At 36.7% G+C, this 19,697-nt stretch overlaps 1 protein-coding gene across 3 annotated transcripts in view; it reads right to left on the bottom strand.

The window, feature by feature from the left end:
* Window positions 1-19,697, bottom strand: part of Syt7 (Synaptotagmin 7) — a 335,513-nt gene that overhangs the window by 274,925 nt on the left and 40,891 nt on the right. The window lies entirely within an intron of this gene.

Genomic DNA, 19,697 nt, shown 5'->3' with positions numbered 1-19,697 from the left:
CGCGAAATTCTTGCTCCTTTAATTTTTTCAAAAATTCGATCAAGTGGGAAAAAAAAACGGTTGGCTGGATTGAATTGAAACTTTGTAGGGTTTTTGTGGGTATATTGAACAGTAAGAGGCACACTTAACGTCAGTGGTTTCCGCAATATTTTTGATTGGGCGCTTGATTTTCCAAAAACGACAAAAAGCCCTTTTTTGGATGCTTTTTCAAATTCATGTAATGATTGAAAAAAAATTTTTTTTTCAAAATTCAATTGCCAATCCTTGTAGAGAATTTATTCAAGTTTTTAAACCTCAAAATTTCTGTGCAATCATTGGTTGCTGAGATATTGGTAATCAAAGACAAAATGATCTTTTTCCATTCAAACATCGATATCTCAGCGAGAAATGCTCGTATCGAGATTTTAAAAAAACGAAATTAAATCTAAATAAACAAGCTATCCGGTCCATATGGAGGTTGAGTCGAAAAAATTTTTTCCACGTCCGTAGATTAAAAAAAAAAAACTAAAAAAATTTCGAAAATTTTTTTTTCGGTGGTTTTCTTATGATTACTCGAAAAATATTTTCAAAAAAAAATTTTCAAACTCAGATCCAAAAACAAAACACTTAAAGCTACAATTTGCTTTTTTTTGTTTTGCTGTACGACCATTTCTGTATAAGTTACAGCCTGTTGAAAATCCCCCAAAAATTTGGATTTTTTTTCTGCTCCCTTAATTTTTGTGAGAAGTGTATTTAGTAACTAAAAAAAAATCCATAGCTTTGGTTTGAGCAATTTAAATGCTGATACCATTCCTGAAAGAATAAAAATGTACTGTAGTAACAGATTGCTAATCTAAGTGAAAACGATTTAAACGATGACACGACTGCTAATGCTCCAGACAATTTATCTACATGAAAATTGATTCCCAGGACTATTGATCTCCGGAAAAATTGATCTCCAGAAACAAGAATCTGTGAGATAGTACTTTGGTTGTGCTATGATCATTTATTTTCGATCATTAATATTTATATTGATAAGAATACAACTCCAGTGGAGACAAATATGTGTGAAAGTAATTTACTACTTAAGCAGAGCCGGTCACATAGACTCGGTATAGAAACGAATTAAATAATAATATTGATGTACAAATCCTGAGAGTAGTATTTTTATTGTCAATAAGAGCCTGAAAGTTGTAGTTTTGTTTCAAAACCCCTTACAACTTTCTCGTGCTACGGATCTCCAACTCACCCACTTGTTTTCTTCATAAATAAAGGGCATTGAATAAGAGCGACCAGGTGCGAAGCTCCAGTATATCGAAAGACGAAGCCCCTGATAGGAGTCGGAGATCTGATCTCCCTAGTCTTGGAAATAATTGTTTATCAACAGCCGTGGATCAATTGTTACGTAACTGATGTGAACATATTTACTATCACTTACGAAGAAGCGGGCAATTCGTTTCGTAAATAGATATAAAGAAGATATGAAAAATGATCCCCCGAGAAATCCTGATGATCACTGTGTCGAAAAGCTGCTATTTCCACGTGTGTATTAACCCAGCAAATAATACAACGTATAGTAACGTATTGAAGAGCAGTATAATATTCTAACCAAATCTTAAAGATGTTGTAGTGTTTGAGAAACACTAATTTTGTATGGGATAACCAATCACATGTTAAAATAACAAAATTTGTGTTATAACAATTTATTGATATGTTATAATAACAAAACAGTTTTGTTACCATAGTAAAATTTTTTAGTTGATTCGACAAAATACTTTAGTTGGTATAACAAATTTTTTTATTGAAACAGCAAAATTATTTTATTAAAATAACAAAGACAATTTGTTGAAGTAATAAAGAGAATTTTTAAGAATAACAATGAAAATTTGTTGGAATAACAAATAAATTTGTAACAGTAAATTTTACAAGAATACATTTGAAAAGCAAAAAATGAGTTTTGTTATTGCAAAAACACTAAAAATAATGAGAAAGAATCAAAAAAGTTAATGGTAATCATGTATAGAATTCGTAGATCTCGTTACAACAATAAATTTACCAAGGTTACAATATCGAACACATGGGAGTATCTCTGTACATTTGCAATGCAACTTTTGATGAATGTGCGAATCGAATATAAGGGATTCTAGTAGCACACTTGGTGAGGAAGAATCACAAGAATTGGTATAAACTGTATCATGAATCAGCGCAATTTCACAACACTACAAGATATGAATGAATTTGTCACTGACGTAACTGAACTCTAGACGATAAAACTTATCCGGGCACATGCTACAAAAAAATAAAATGACAGGGTATCAGCGCTAGAAAAGGGAGTGCAAACTTGACAGTCACATTCGTATCAAATTCATGGAAAGTTCTGATGGCTACTTTTGTTTCACACAACACGTGCGCGTGTGTGTGTACGTATGTTTGAACTTGAGCGTGTGTATATTGTGTTAGAAAATATAAAATAAAATAAAGAAAATACTGTTTTTGTTTTTAATAACTCTCAAATTACTATACCGATCACCAAAATTTAATCAAATTTTAATCTAAAAAATATCGTTGATCGCCACAATCTACAGCATAATGGGTCAATTTTTTCTAAAGATATCATTCAGATATTAAAAAAAAACAATTGTTAATTTTTCAAATAACTTGAGAATTTTCAATCGAATCATTCTGCAAGTTGGCGTCATCGACCCAAACAACTCCGGGCCTGACCAAAAAACCACATCCACTCTTGTTTACTCCTATAAAACCATCACAGCAATAGAAGGACAGCAACAAGAAGAGGCAGCTGTCGACGCCCAGCCCTTCAACAATCAAGAAGCCAGCACAGAGAATGACAGCCCAAGAAGACACCTGGACTACAGTCGACCGAAATTGGATGAAGAAGGAGAAAGAGCACAAAACAACGCCCCCTATCATAGCTCAGAAACAGTCAAGTAAGGGTACCTCTAAGAAACCGAGAAGAAAGAAGACAAGAACTAAGGCTGTTCTCGTTCAACCAGTACACGGAGAGAAAATTATGGGAACTTTTCCTATACCATTATGGGAATGGTTCCCATAATGCTATAGGAATAATTCCTATACTATTATAGGAACTATTCCTATATCATTATGGGAAAAATTCCCATAATGATATAGGAAAAGTTCCTATATCATTATGGGAATATTTCCCATAATATTATGGGAATAGTTCCTATATCATTATGGGAACTATTCCCATAATGGTATAGGAAAGATTCCTAGAATATTATAGGAAAAAACATTTCTTTTTAATTTCTCTCATTTTCTTATACACACAAATTATTGAATGTTTATTACTATTATTATTATTATTATTATTATTATTATTATTTTGTTATTAAATGCTCAGGGGGGTTATCCCCGGAGTCCGATTCTCCGAGGGTCCAGCCTGAGCTCCATCTGTTACTGCTGGACCACTCCGCGCAACAAAAGACGAAAGAATGCTAATAACGGAAACTACAGAAGGCCCATAAGAATATGCCATAACGGTTGACGTACCGCAAGGCGCAATAATGGTGCTCAATCTACGGAACGCGAACTATGACGAGCTTCTTAAAATCCCGTTACCAACGCAAGTAGAGCTAACGGGATTTGAATACGACGTTGTGGCCACGATAATGGTAGACAGCGTAGAAGAAGCTAGTTCGGGAAACAATTGACACCGTCGAAACCTGGCTTGATAAACACCACCTAAAACTGGCCAAGCATAACACGGAAATGGTTGTTCTGACACGTCAAAAATGGTTCCCAAAACCATTTGCTGTAGACATAAGAGGAACAACACTGACGCCAACAAGAGCCCTGCGCTATCTTGGGGTAACGATAGACGAGAAACTACCTTTTCACAAACATCACGACAGTGCACGCAAGAAAGCCAGCAAAACGGTGTCTAGCCTAGAAAGAATAATAACGAACACTATTAGACCAAGAAGAGTGTTCTAGAATAAGAGAAGAGTTCTTATAGATGTAATCTATTCGGTACTGCTTTAGGAAGCAGAAATATGGGTAGACATATTAAAGCAAAAGGCATATCGGCGAAAGATAGCGGCAGTACAACGGCGAGGAGCTTTCAGGGTTGCCTGCGCCTACCGAACGGTTTCTGAGGCGGTTATATTGGTCATTGCGTGAGCCACGCCCATCGATTTACTAGCGTTTAAGAGAGTAAAACTCGATGATGAAAACATGAAAGACGCAAGAACGAGAATAAAGGCGGAAACGCTGCAGGAGTGGCAGGGCTGATAAACATCGAGAGGGACGGGCGGGTGGACGGCGCGCCTGATCCCAGACATTAACGTCTGGCTTTCTCGGAAGCACGGAGACAGGGACTTTTTCTTGACCCAGCTATTGACGGGACTTAGGCAGTCTAATGCCAATCTTTTTAAGATGGGTTTGCACAGCACACCAACGTGCAAATACTGACCAAACGAAATTGATGACGCCGAACACACGTTCTTCAAGTGTGATCGGTGGAAGCACTACAAAAGCAGCATCGAAGAAACAACGGGCACCACGCTCTCTCCTGAGAATTTGGTAATCTGCATAATCAAAAAGGAAAAAAAATTAGGAAAACGGTTGACCCTGAAGGCCATCCCTGCAACTTCCCTCTAGTTTCGTAATCAAGCGCTCGAAATTGCACTTACTATGTTTTTTAGCTCTTCGAGCTCAAAAATCTCATTTTCGTGTAGTTTTGAGTTCTCTGAGCTCAAAACATTGATAGGAATTCAATAAATCACTATTTTTTTAATTTTCAAACCGCAATAACTTTTGAATGAATGAACCGATATTCACGCAGTTAGCGGCACTCGACGCACTTTTTCAAATTCGATGATATACTTTCAAACACAAATTGATTAGATCAGAAATTTCGGTGTAATCCGAAAAAATCACTTTTTGTCGATTTTTTTCGTCAACGATAACTCACGAACGAATCAACTGATTTTGACCAACTTGGTTGCGATCGTCGTGGTTTTTTGATCTTAACAGCTGATTAGTTTTCGGAATTGATCAGTCAAGCCGTTTAAAAGTTATTAAAAAAAAAAAACATTTGATAAAATTTTTGAAGTGAAACTTCTTTACGAAGGGTAAAATTGAACGATTTGAGGCGTAAAAGGGGAAGTAGCGCTAGAGGAGAAGCATTGAGTGAAAGTTTAGAGTAGGCAAGTGGGGGAATCGCTTGTATTGCAAGCCGAGCAAGCCTAATCCCCTTCCCCTTTATTTTAAAGAGTGGGGAGAGTTAAGGAGATTCAAGTGGAGTGGACGAGTGCAGTGCACGTGCGTCGTAATTCCACCACGTTACTTTTATATATATATATATATATATATATATATATATATATATATATATATATATATATATATATATATATATATATATATATATATTTATTTACATGTGTTGACTCAAATATAAATTTCTCAATTCCTGTTTTCACATTCATGTTAATAATTTCATTATTAAATTTTTCATCGGAGTCATCGGCCGTTTTGGTTGATTTTTTGAAGACTAAATTTGATTTATCGATAAATAATAATCCAAATGAACCAAAGACAAAAACATGGGACAACAATAGATACGGTTTTTTCGAGATACTTAAATACATACAATACAGACAAAAATATTAATTTCGCATTTCAGCTATCACAAGCCGCTGATAACATTTTTCGATAATTCAAGTAATAATAAAGAATAAATAAGATGATAATTCTAATAAATAAAAAGGAAAAATAAAACTTACATTTGTTAGAAACATTATATTCTTTGTAAATAAATTCATTTAAATTTTAATTAAAAAATGTGTCATTGTTTTAATTCTTAAAAACTGAATAATTAATCCAATAAATTTATTTTGTTTGAGAATGAATGAAATGCTATAATATATATTTATGTATATATTGATCTGTTTATTAATTTAAAGCGGCTTAAAGAAGTTTCACTTCTATTATGACCTTATATCTGTGAGGCTCACTTATTTCTTTTTTTTTTTTTTCAGTTTTTTTTTAGATTTCTGAAAATCTACCAGTCCAAATCAGTCCAAACCACATTTACAATCTAAGTTCAGTCAAGCCCTTTTGATTGGCGTCAACCGCGATAGAATCGGTCAAGCCGTTAAAAAGTAATAAGAGGTTTACACACACACACACACATACACACACACGCGCGCGCACACACACACACATATTGTGGCGTCATTTTAACGACCAGGGTCTATTTAAAATTACCTTTACTAGCACCAACGTATTTTTGTTAATTTCAGTCGATATTTGAAGGCCAAATACCATAGAAAATATAATTTTAAGGATAAAAGAAAAATGTTTTGTGAATTAAGTGAGTGTTGATGCCGAGTAACGAAGTTTATAGTTTTAGAGTGAATTTAGAGAATTAATGTTACAGTTGAGATTTTAGAATTTTTAAGAGTAGAGTCAGTTTCTTGAGTCAAGTTTTGAAAAATATTAAGGTCAAGTCATTTAAGGGTTTTATTGAGTTACTTTGAGTTTTGAGTTTTGGGTTTCGAAATTTGAATTTTGAGTTTTAAGTTCTGGATTTTTAGTTTTGGGTTTTGAGGTTGCAGAGGACGTGGGTAAGTCAGCGTTACCGTGGAGCGGGAAAATAAGTCACCCGGTTTCGTTTGACGTTAGACACCAGTCTAACCCTTTGAGACTTCCAGGTGGAATGCCTAGGTCTGATTGAGATGCCAGCGCTCCGACATAGAGGGACATGACGAAAGCATTTGGGATCAATTTAAGTTTTCGGTTACGTTTTAGCTACTTTGGATAATTTCTAGCGAATAAAAGAATTATCCACTTTTGTTTAATGTTACGTTTACGTTCTGAGTTATTGAGTAACGATCCCAGCCGTAGTCAGTTTCTGGAGAGCATCCACCAAAAGAATATCCATACTCAGAACCTCAATCGTTCGATTAAAGATTAGAATAGGTGGGAATTATTTGATTATAAAGATTTTTAATTGTGAGTGAGTCACGTTTAACATTCGAGCTTTGGAGTCCGTAGAGAACAGTCGTGTTTGGGAGTTGCCGCTGGTCACTCTGGGTGATCGGACGTGCCTACCGTTCCAGTTCCAGGTTAAGGTTTCAGTCTTTTGTATTTTACTTTTGGCTCCAGATAAAAATACAGAGTCATAAAATTGTTGAAAATAAAATAACAAGTTACTCAGCATCGACATTGTTCCTTTAAGGAATGAGATCGCTTTATTTATTGTAATTTGAGCGTTAATAATTGAGTTCTCGATAATAGGATATTAGATAGCCAATTCTATAGATTACTTTTGTGTGTAAATAATTCAGAATACGATGACAGATTTATTTGAGAATATTGTTCAAGTTGTTTAGATCCAATTATTTATTTGAGATTATTATTTTAATATTTATTTATTTTATTTGTTTAATTTTATAAGAGTAAGAGTCTGTAACATGACTATAGCGTTACCTCTTGTTAGCTGTATCGTTCCGATAATTTTGTCGTGGTTATGTTCTAGTTTGTTATTTAAGATAAAGTTTTGGTTAAATAAATAAAGATTTTGTTGAGCATAAATTTTTGTGTTGCGAATAAAATCATTGCAATCATGGATCCACTCTCTACTCGAATCACGCCCTCTCTCCACAAACCAGCACACTGAATAACCCCGAGGTATCCCGTTGTCTTTCCGGTCTTTGGTTATCTGGTCTATATTTTGTTAAGTTTTTGTGTTTCCGATTACGTTTACGTTTATTGGCTAGTTTGATAATTCCTAGCGAATAAAAATTATCTGATTACATTTTCACTGGTTTGGTAATTCCAGTGATTAAAAATTACCTAGCGCCCTAATTTTATTGAGACCAGCAACCGAAAATCGGAAAGATACCGAAGTAGAATGTAGGATTTTAGGAAGAAGTAAGTTCCCATATAACCCCCAAGCAAATTTCGGCTATATTTTAAAAATTAGGGTTATAAATTAGCGTCTAACTTCAAGGTCTGTAAGCAGGGAATACTGAAACGATCGAACACCTGGAACGACTTCAAAAATCTAGTTATAATATATATATATATATATATATATATATATATATATATATATATATATATATATATATATATATATATATATATATATATATATATACTAGCCGTCCCCGCCCGCTTCGCTGGGCGAATTTTCAAAGAAAATAAATTAAATTTTATTCATAATTTTTATTTTTTTTTTCGCTTTTTTTGTTAATTTTTATTTTTTTTTCTGAAATTTAAAATATTTTTCAAAGAAGAGTCAAATTCACTTAAAATAAAATTTATTGATATAATAAATTATTATTAGTATTATTATTATAATTATTATTATAATAAAAATAAATGTTGATGAACAACAAAACAAAGAATAAATGGAGAAATTAGTCAATAGAAATGGTCCGATTCATGGAGAAATGAGTATTAATCGTCCTCCATCTCACATTCGACGACTCGTCGCTCGTAAGTTGAGTTTGCCGGGACGTAAAACATACTCGTTAACATAACGGAGGTGAAACTGAAAACTCGAAATTCAAACGGCGAGTAATTTTGACCGATATCAATGCTCCTGAACGTACCCAGTGAAACTGAAAAAAAAAATAATCAATAATTTATAAAATAAACAAAAAAGATTTTAAATTCAATTAAAAATTATAAAAAAGACATACTTATAACGTCGCCCTTGCCGGAAAAATGGTAGCCGTTGAAAATTCATGAAGTTGATGTTGATAGTAGCGTTGATGACAGATAAATGGTTTAAATGTTTATTTGCTTATTTTTTTTTAATAACAAAAAACAATGAACCTAGTAATCATTCAATTTTTTTTTGTTTATTTATTAACTTCATGTTTATCGTTGCAACGAACATTATAAATGTATAACTAAGTATTAGTAAACGTTATTTCTTCTTTATCAACATGTAATGTACATATTCACTCTATCTCATCGAATTATGAAACAGATTACTTTGCCAGGTGAATGACATAGATTTATTTAACCTTTTTTTTTTTTAATAATAATAATAATAATAATAATAATAATAATAATAATAATAATAATAATAATAATAATAAGCGATGCTTGCTACGTGGCCTCCAAGCGGCGCATCGCGGGAAACGCAGACCATAACATCAGGTCTGTAGGCGAACGACGTAGCCCGTGCAGTGGGCCAACTACCCACTGCATGGAAATAACTGAGTTACCACAAGATATCAACTCAGAAGTGCTCCCCACAACCGGTCCTTTTCGGATGAGGACCATTCATCAGGTGGGAGGAGCACGCCGGACCCGATGAATGATGACGACCCTGGCGCCTTAAGGACTTACTTTAAGTGGACGGAGGAACTGAGAGTCGATCTCTTGGTGTGCTACCAACGTAGCGAGCCGGGGGTGAGCGGCTATATGGCCCGGATGCACACTCTTTGGAGTGATATGCATCCGGAGCTAGCGCATTTTACGCCCAAACACCTGCATAATTATGTCGCTCATCTTCGGCGAAATAGAAGATCGCTTGTGCCGGACAGAAGGCAGTCTAATAGACTTTCCTTTCCGGCGCAACTACACCAAGAGCGACGCCGTTCCTCCTTGGACAACAACAATCCCTTTGTAGGACGGCAAGTAAGTATATCTAAAAAGATAACTTACTCCCAACAACAGCTTGACGCGGTAAACGAAGATCTCCGTGCAAACATCCTGGAGGATTCCACCCTGCTCACTGTGAGCCAGGTTGTGTATGGTGCAGCAGTTTCGGCTTTTCCGAGAGAGAGACAATGTCTCTCGATCGAGGCAAGGTTGAAACAGCGCATCTCACAACTTGGCTTGAAAATTGACATGTCCCGGAAACAGGTCTCCCGCATTCAGTGTGTGATTGAGTACGACACAACTCAAACACCATACACGCCCCGAATTCGGCGCATTGCTGCTGAACTTCGGTGGCGTCATCACACACTGAACAAGAGTACTCTTCATGTCATCAAGGAAGAGTCTCTTAATAAATTGCGGGCTCTAGTGGCTGCTAAAAAGTCATTAGAGAAAAGGCTGAAGCGGTTGGTCGACAACTCGTTGTTTCGATCCAGCCCTTCACGGTTTCTGACACCAAAGACCGATGTTACCGGGAATTATCCAACACCTGAGCGGGTGGAAGCTTTTGGACTGAGTTGTATGGAGATCAACCAAACGTGAACGCCAACACTCCAGCTCTGCACGACTTCAAAGTATTCTGTCGGGAACACCGTCGACAGAATGCTGATGAAGAGAGCCCTGCAGTCAGTGTGGATGAAGTTCGTTCAGCTCTAAATGGCAGCAAAAATTGGGCTGCCCCGGGACCAGACGGCATTAATGTCTTTTGGTGGAAGAAGTTTACTTCTACCCACCTCCATCTGGCCCGCATATTTACATCATACATTAGAGCTGACGATCCGATTCCGGACTGGCTTGTAGAAGGGCGAACCGTACTGATACCTAAAAAAGTGACTTGTTTGACCCTAAGAATTTCAGGCCTATCACCTGCTTGAATGCGGTTTATAAAATTTTTACAAAAATTTTAAATAACCGTATCTTGCAGCAGATAGAGCCTGTATGGCAACAGATATATGAACAACGTGGCAGTAAAGAGGCCTGTCAGGTTGCAAGGAGAACCTGATAGTGGATCGATGCGTCTTACAAGATGCGATCTACTATCAACGCAACCTGTCTATGGCTTGGATTGACTATCGCAAGGCATTTGACTCAACTCCACATGAGTTGATTTTATATCTACTCAAATGCCTGGGAGTCAATCCCGAAATAGTGGAATGTATTCGGCGTACAATGCAGCTCTGGCGAATGCGATTTCACATTGGAAGTGGAAACGCATTGCACGTAACCGGAGTTGTAGAGTACAAACGAGGGGTCTTCCAAGGCGATTCCTTGAGCCCTCTGCTGTTTTGCATTTCACTGCTGCCTATATCTGTTGCTCTCCGTAAAACTCGTGGGTACTCTGTGGGGCCTCCGGGTGATCGAAAATATTCGATCACCCATCTGCTTTACATGGATGATCTGAAGCTATATAGTGCTGATGAAGATCATCTACAAGCAGCCCTCAACATCGTAGCAGAGTACACACGAGATGTCGGAATGTCTTTTGGGTTGGACAAGTGTGCGGTCGTACATCTGGCGAGGGGTAAGTGCTCTGATACTGGTGATGATGTCGAATTAGTGGATGGGAGCGTCTTAAGCCAATTAGACGCCGGGGAGTTGTATAGATATCTAGGAATGGAAGAGCACCGCATGCATGCGGTCTCTGAAGTCCGAACAACTCTCCAGAGCGAGTATGTTAGGAGACTCCGGAAAATTTGGTCCTCCGAACTTTCCGGCAAAAACAAAGTCTCAGCTACTAACATGCTCGCTGTCCCAGTCTTACTATACTCTTTCGGTGTCCTGAAATGGACCCGAAAGGATTTACGAGATCTCGACATCAAAACCCGTAAGATCATTAATATGAATCGGAGCATGCACCCCAATTCATCAGTCGCCAGATTATACCTCTCCCGGTCCATCGGTGGGAGAGGTTTGCAGAATTTGGAGCGGCTTCACGACCGTTTGGTCCTGGGTTTAACTCACGAAGTTGTCAATTTCACTGCAGACGAGGATGACTTTCTTATGCAAATTGTACATAAACATGAAAATGCGCATAAGGGGTCATTCTTGTATAAGGCAGCAATATATGCGGCAAGAACCCTTGGTCTTGTAGAAATAAACGCTCTTATGGAACTCCGAAAGGAGGAATTTAAGAGCGTCATCAGGAACGCCGAGGAAAAACTACTCCTTGGCGAACTGATGGACAAGTCCATGCACAGCGTGTTCTTTAAACACGTGCGTGATCATGGCTTGTCCATCCAGCTGACGTTTTCCTTCTTAAAGTCAGCGGGCCTGATGTCCGAGACTGAAGGGTTCATATTTGCCTGCCAAGATGGTGTCATTAACACTCTTGAGTACCGTAGCAAGGTGCTCCAGGTGCAGCTTCCGGACACGTCCTGTAGGATGTGTAGACAACATCCGGAGACGCTTATGCACCTTTTGTCGGCATGTCCAGTGCTGGCGAGAGGTGCATATATCCAGCGTCACAATGCTGCCCTGAGAGTACTGTACTACTATCTTCGTCATTGCTACGGTATTGACGTGACACCAGTGCTGCCTTATTTGCCAGGAGATATTCCCCAGGTTGTTGAGAATGACAGTTGCAAAATTTATTGGAACATGCCATTTGCAACAACCCGGCGGATAGATCACAACAAACCTGATATTGTGCTCTTCGACAAGGCCACTCATGACATTTATGTCATTGAGTTCTCGGCCCCGGCTGAATACAACATCTCAGCCAAAGAAGAGCACAAAAGACAAATATATCAGGATCTCCTGTTTGAAATTGGTAAACTTTACCCAGGTTACCGTGTCAAGCTTGTCGTCCTGATTGTTGGCGTCCTAGGAGGGATGAAGCAGTCTTTTGTATCCTCACTTGCCAAAGTTCCAGCTTGCTCATCAAAAGCTGAGTTCTTGGCAGTTAGGATGCAGAAGGCTGTTTTACTTGGTTCTCTCCGTCTCTTAAGGGAAATGACTTTGGCCTGCTGTGATCACTAACCGCCTTGTTGTGCGGAGTGGTCCAGCAGTAACGGACGGAGCTCAGGCTGGGCCCTCGGAGAATCGGACTCCGGGGATAACCCCCCTGAGCATTTAATAACAAAATAATAATAATAATAATAATAAGGGAATCCGTCTCTTAAGGGAAATGACTTTGGCCTGCTGTGATCACTAACCGCCTTGTTGTGCAGAGTGGTTCAGCAGTAACGGATGGAGCTCAGGCTGGGCCCTCGGAGAATCGGACTCCGGGGATAACCCCCCTGAGCATTTAATAGCAAAATAATAATAATAATAATAATAATAATAATAATAAAATGATGTTGTTTTTTTATTTTTTTGATAAAAATTTAAATTTGTTATTAACAAAAAACATAGCCAAAATAAAAAATCTCATTTCTTCGTAAATAACGAATTGAACAACGTGATTTTCCGAATTTAATTCCACATCGAATGAGTAATTGTTTATATTTTTATCACAATTTCTAAAATTTATATTAGCAAATTTACACAGGGTTCTCACAAAAATTTTCAATAGTATGTAACATGGTAATGGTTACCATTCTACATAGGAATAAGTTGTATTCTTTTCTCACCGTGTATTATTATTATTATCATTATTATTAAAAATGAATTTTTATTTATCGGAAAAAGCATAAATTAAGAATAGCTTTGGTGTTTTTTTTTTTTTTTTTTTTTTTTTTATAAAATGTTCATACTATTTGTTATTTTCATATTTTTTTTTATAAATAAATAAATACCACTTAATTCAAATGATAAGGACTTTATTTATTAATATTATAACGTACAAAGAAAACATATTTCTCTTTATTAAAAAATATTGATTCAGTACTATTAAAAGTTAATCTATCTCCTCGTAATTTACCGTTACTTAGAATTACATAAAATTACCAAGCATACTATATTTAAGTTAAAGAGGACTATACTAATACTTCTTTGTATACTCTGTTTCTTGTCGTATTTCCTTCTGCTAAAATAAACAAATTTTCAGCAATTCCAACTCTAGAAAACGCAACGTAAAGTTGACCATGAGAAAAACATTCAATTGATAAATCTACACCTGCTATTTTCAATGTTTGACCTTGAAACTTATTGATTGTAATTGCAAAACATACTCGAATAGGAAATTGAATACGTTTAAATTGAAATTCATAATCAGTACAAATGATTGGTATACGGGGTATAAAAATAATGTCACCTGATCCACATCCTGTGATAATTTTAGCTTCAATAATATTTTGCTTTAATGATATCACTTGTAGGCGAGTTCCATTGCATAATTTTGGAGAGCTCAAATTTCTAATAAGCATATTTGGTGCTCCGATTATAAGTTTCAAAATATGATTCGACATTCCAGGTGGATTCAGAGAATTCAAAAATTCTACGGAAAAGTTGATAGCATCATCTTGTTCGACTACCGTGTCAATAGATGAATAAATCCTCTCTTCTTCTTCATATAAATTCAAAATCATATCATTTATTCTAGACGCATGATCATTCATTGATGTTAAAATTGATCTTTCGCTTAACCAAGTAGTTGATTTTGTTTTTAAATTTTTTACATCAGGATAGACGTTTTTTATTAATTCATCTAAATTTGATACCATTGTTCCAATACCGGTAGGTATTTTAATTTTACCATTTTCCTCTTCTACACTTCCGTTGCCAATTTCCAAAAGCATACTGGAAAATTCTTCGGCGTTTAAATCGCCATATAAATGAACTCTCATATTTGTTGATAATGATAACAGATCGAATTTTGGTCATAAATTAGAAGATTTCAAACATGCATTAACTTCATCGGCTCTGGTACCTCGTTTGACAACAAGCAATGTCTGTCGAAAATCACCTGCTAATACAAGTGTTATACCACCCATTTCACGTTGATCATTTCTTATATCTTTCATTGTTCTATTTACTGCTTCTAGAGCTCTTTTATGTGACATAGTACATTCATCCCATACGATAACAGAGCATTCTTTAAAAACTTTCGCAGCATCACTTTGTTTACTTATATTACAAATTGGAGATTCATCAAGATTTAAATTTAATGGTAATTTAAATAAAGAATGTGCGGTTCTTCCACCGCTCAATAAAGTAGAAGCTATTCCTGAACTTGTAACAGCTAGTGCAATATTTCCGTTTACCCGTACTTTAGCCAACAATAAATTTAGTAGAAATGTTTTTCCGGTTCCTCCAGGAACATCTAAAAAAAACAATTTACCTTGCTTTTCATTTATACTTTCTAAAATTTTAGTATAAACGTTCTGTTGTTGATCGGTTAATTTTGGTTCATCATCATTGATGGAGTTTAATAAATCTTCAATATTATAATTAGTTTCTCTGTGATAACTGCCTTGTAAATGTAGTCTGTTTGATCTTACGGGTGATGGAAAATTAAATTCTTTCAATGTTTTTCCAGTTATTGAGAATAATTGATCTTCAATTAATATTAGAGCTTCGTTGTGAATGTCATCATTAAAATCGAGTTCATTATCATTTTTATGTTGTCTGAAGCGATATAATATATCTTCAGCCATTGCATCTCTGTATTTTAACCACAGTTGGATCGGCTCAGCAACATGGCAAAATCCTAAGATAATAACAAATAAATTCCTTAAATGAAATGGCATGTTGAATACAACAGCTTCTTCTAATGTTTGATCCCAATGATTGTCATTTTCTAATAATTTAAGTGCAGCACAGGCAGCTTGGTAAGTTTCATATACTTGACCATTAACAGTTCTTAATGATTCAAAAGATGTAGGCTCACGTATATGATGAAGTAACATTCTTAAGCAATAACATTCAAAATTATTTGGGTGGACAGTGTAAACTCTACCTAATGCAGAACTTTTTTTTATTCCTGGATAATTAGGAATATTTTCACCGTTTTTTCGGCGGTGAAATTCATGGGAACTCCAAATATAATAAGAAGGTACTTCACAGTATAATAAAATTCTAGCAAAATCATCTCTAGAACATAGATTAAAAAATTCAGTCAATGTAGTTTTCGGAGGAGGTATTGCCAAATTTTGTATGTTTGTCGGATTGAAATAAACTCTTTGACCATTGTCCAAATGAACTACTAAATGAAACACTGTTGGATTTCTTTCATGTATTAGAAAACCTAGTATTCTCCAAGTAGCTTCTGAAGAACTTATATATCGACCCGATTGAAAAATTTGGATTTCATCATTTTCATTACTAACTGAATAAGTTGCTTGGTCAGTTCCTTTATTCATGTACTTGCATATATACTTAACAGACTTTGCAGAGTTACAGTACTCAACATTAACATGAGCTTTACATAATCGTGATAGTAAGGGATTGTACGGTACTACCCATCGATTATCGATTTCAAATTCACCATTCCGTTTTACTATTTTTGCAGTGAAGCCACCATCAGATGGACTCCTTCGTCTATATTTTGGATAATTATCATCACCAGTTTGAGTTTCACAAATCAATTGTTTTGGATATTTTTTAGTACATTTTCCATCAGTCATACATGGGGATTGCGGATTTACTTGACCACATGGACCGTGTATCATGTTACTTTTTACAATTTCAAATAAAATTGGATCTTCATTTGGATTTGGAAACTCTGCACTAATTAATGAATCAATCTGTTCTGGTTTGATTTTATCCTTCAGCCATACCAAAAGATGTATATGTGGAAGACCACGTTTTTGCCATTCAACAGTATACATATGAGCTAATGTTTCTCCGAATATATATTTTTTTGTAATTAAATCAATTAATTTTTTTACCTTTAACCTAAATACTCTTGCTATTATATCATGGCGATCTTGAGATTTTTGTCCTGGTAAAAGTTCACATGCAATTTCATTCCATTTTGGATTGCAAGTAAAAGTTATAAACAAATCTGGTTTTCCAAATGTTCTAATATAAACCATACCATCTTGAGTTCGTTCATGCATATAAAGATAGCCTCCCGTAAATGAAGACGGTAGTACTACCAATTTTCCAATTTCACTTATATTTTCATCATTCCTTAGAGCATCTTGCAAATGAATATAATTTTCAGCCCGTAATTTAGATTGATTATTTCGTATAAACGCTAAGCGCTCTGATTCAATTTTCGCATACATGTCGACTAAAAATTGACTAAATACTGATCTAAAATAATGCAAATGATTGTGGTTATTATGCCGAACCATAATTCTAAAAGCGTAAAATGACATAGCTAATACAGTTTTATTTTGAATTGACTGTCTAGAAACAGGATTGACGAGGAATATCTATTGAATATCCGTCATCTCGGTAACAAAAAATTAAAGGATATTGTAAACAATCATAAGAACGGTGTATTTCATTTATACGTTGAGGAGTATTGTTACGAAGATTAAGGACGATGTCTCTTTTATTAAATTCTTGCCCAACCATTAATACGGCAACTTCATTTGAAGTGGATGCATTAAATCTTCGCGTATGTTGATCAACTGGTTTTTTATCTGATCGTATAATAATTCTTAAATCAACACAATCACGTGGGACACATTCAATAGCCGATTTAAAATTTTGTACATAGATATTATTCTGATGAAGCATCAATTGGAGTTTTGTTATTAAATCGTTGTCAATATTATCGATATTGTTACATCTAGTTTGAGCTTGACGATTCAAGTCTTCTATGAAATAAACTTGTAAAAACTTTTCTTGATTTACTTCAACAGGATAAATACTACGAATAGTATGATAAACTTGTCCTTGAACTTTAAACGTAGGCATGTATGTATCATTAAAAATTTTAGAAGCTCTAAATGATGTCATTTGAAAAGCAGGATTATATCTCCGTATATTATCAAGAAAATGTTTGGACTTGGTGTGTAATCCTTTTATTAAATTGTAAAGTGGTTGAGGAGGTTGTAAAATTGGAGGTAGGGATACTTTTCCACCTAGACAACAAATTGAAGAACATTCATCTTTCCACCGTAACGCAGAACAATATGAGCAAATTAGTGACATCTTTCCAATATGGAAAGTAGAATCACTCTCATAACTAATTCTTATGTCATAATTAAATGCACTATTTTTTTTTTTGCCTTCGCCATGAAGATTGATTGTATGGTCTAGAATCATTACTATTATTGTTGTTGTTGTTTCTGATGTTACTTGCATTATTATTATTATTATTATTATTATTTGTTATTAATTGCTCAGGGGGGTTTTCCCCGGAGTCCGATTCTCCGAGGGCCCAGCCTGAGCGCCATCCATTACTGCTGCACCACTCCACACAACAAGGCGGTTAGTGAGTGCAGCAGGCCAAATTCATTTGCCTAAGTAGACGCAGGGATCCCAAAATGACAGCCTTTTGCATCCGCACTGCTAGAGACACGGCTGCTGAACTGCAAGCCGGTATCTTCGCAAGTGAAGACACAAAAGACTGTTTCATCCCTTATTATTATTATTATTATTATTATTATTATTATTATTATTATTATTAAATGCTCAGGGGGGTTATCCCCGGAGTCCGATTCTCTGAGGGCCCAGCCTGAGCTCCATCCGTTACTGTTGGACCACTCCGCACAACAAGGCGGTTAGTGATCACAGCAGGCCAAAGTCATTTCCCTTAAGAGACGGAGAGAACCAAGTAAAACAGCCTTCTGCATCCTAACTGCCAAGAACTCAGCTTTTGATGAGCAAGCTGGAACTTTGGCAAGTGAGGATACAAAAGACTGTTTCATCCCTCCTAGGACGCCAACAATCAGGACGACAAGCTTGACACGGTAACCTGGGTAAAGTTTGCCAATTTCAAACAGGAGATCCTGATATATTTGTCTTTTGTGCTCTTCTTTGGCTGAGATGTTGTATTCAGCCGGGGCCGAGAACTCAATGACATAAATGTCACGAGTGGCCTTGTCGAAGAGCACAATATCAGGTTTGTTGTGATCTATCCGCCGGGTTGTTGCAAATGGCATGTTCCAATAAATTTTGCAACTGTCATTCTCAACAACCTGGGGAATATCTCCTGGCAAATAAGGCAGCACTGGTGTTACGTCAATACCGTAGCAATGACGAAGATAGTAGTACAGTACTCTCAGGGCAGCATTGTGACGCTGGATATATGCACCTCTCGCCAGCACTGGACATGCCGACAAAAGGTGCATAAGCGTCTCCGGATGTTGTCTACACCTCCTACAGGACGTGTCCGGAAGCTGCACCTGGAGCACCTTGCTACGGTACTCAAGAGTATTAATGACACCATCTTGGCAGGCAAATATGAACCCTTCAGTCTCGGACATCAGGCCCGCTGACTTTAAGAAGGAAAACGACAGCTGGGTGGACAAGCCATGGTCACGGACGTGTTTGAAATACACGCTGTGCATGGACTTGTCCATGTGTTCACCGAGGAGTTTTTTCTCCTCGGCTATCCTGACGACGCTCTTGAACTCCTTTTTCGGGAGTTCAATGAGAGCGTTTATTTCTCCGAGACCTAAGGTATTTGCCGCGTAGATTGCTGCCTTATACAAGAACGACCCCTTCCGCGCATTTTCATGACTATGAACAAATTGCATCAGGAAGTCGTCCTCGTCTGCTGTGAAATTGGCAACCTCGTATGTTAAACCCAGAACCAAACGATCGTGAAGCCGCTCCAAGCTCTGCAATCCTCTCCCTCCGATGTTCCGGGAGAGGTACATCCTGGCGACTGATAAGTTAGGGTGCATGCTCTGATTCATATTGATGACTTTACGGGTTTTGATGTCGAGATCTTTCAACTCATTTCGAGGCCATTTCAGGACCCCAAAAGAGTAAAGTAGGACCGGGACAGCGAGCATGTTAGTAGCTGAGACTTTGTTCGTGCCGGAAAGTTCTGATGACCAGATCTTCCGGAGTCTCCTAACATAGTCGCTGCGAAGAGTTGTTCGGACTTCAGAGACGGCATGCATTCGCCGCTCTTCAATCCCTAGATATCTGTACAACTCTCCGGCGTCTAATTCTCTTAAGACGCTCCCATCCACTAATTCGACATCTCCACCCGTATCAGAGCACTTACCCTTCGCCAGGTGTACGACCGCACACTTGTCCAA

This window comes from Cotesia typhae, unplaced genomic scaffold (genome assembly GCF_013202065.1).
Source record: "Cotesia typhae breed Kobodo isofemale line unplaced genomic scaffold, CoteBio_Ctyphae contig_20, whole genome shotgun sequence".
NCBI lineage: Eukaryota > Metazoa > Arthropoda > Insecta > Hymenoptera > Braconidae > Cotesia > Cotesia typhae.
This window is presented reverse-complemented; position numbering and strand designations above follow the sequence as displayed.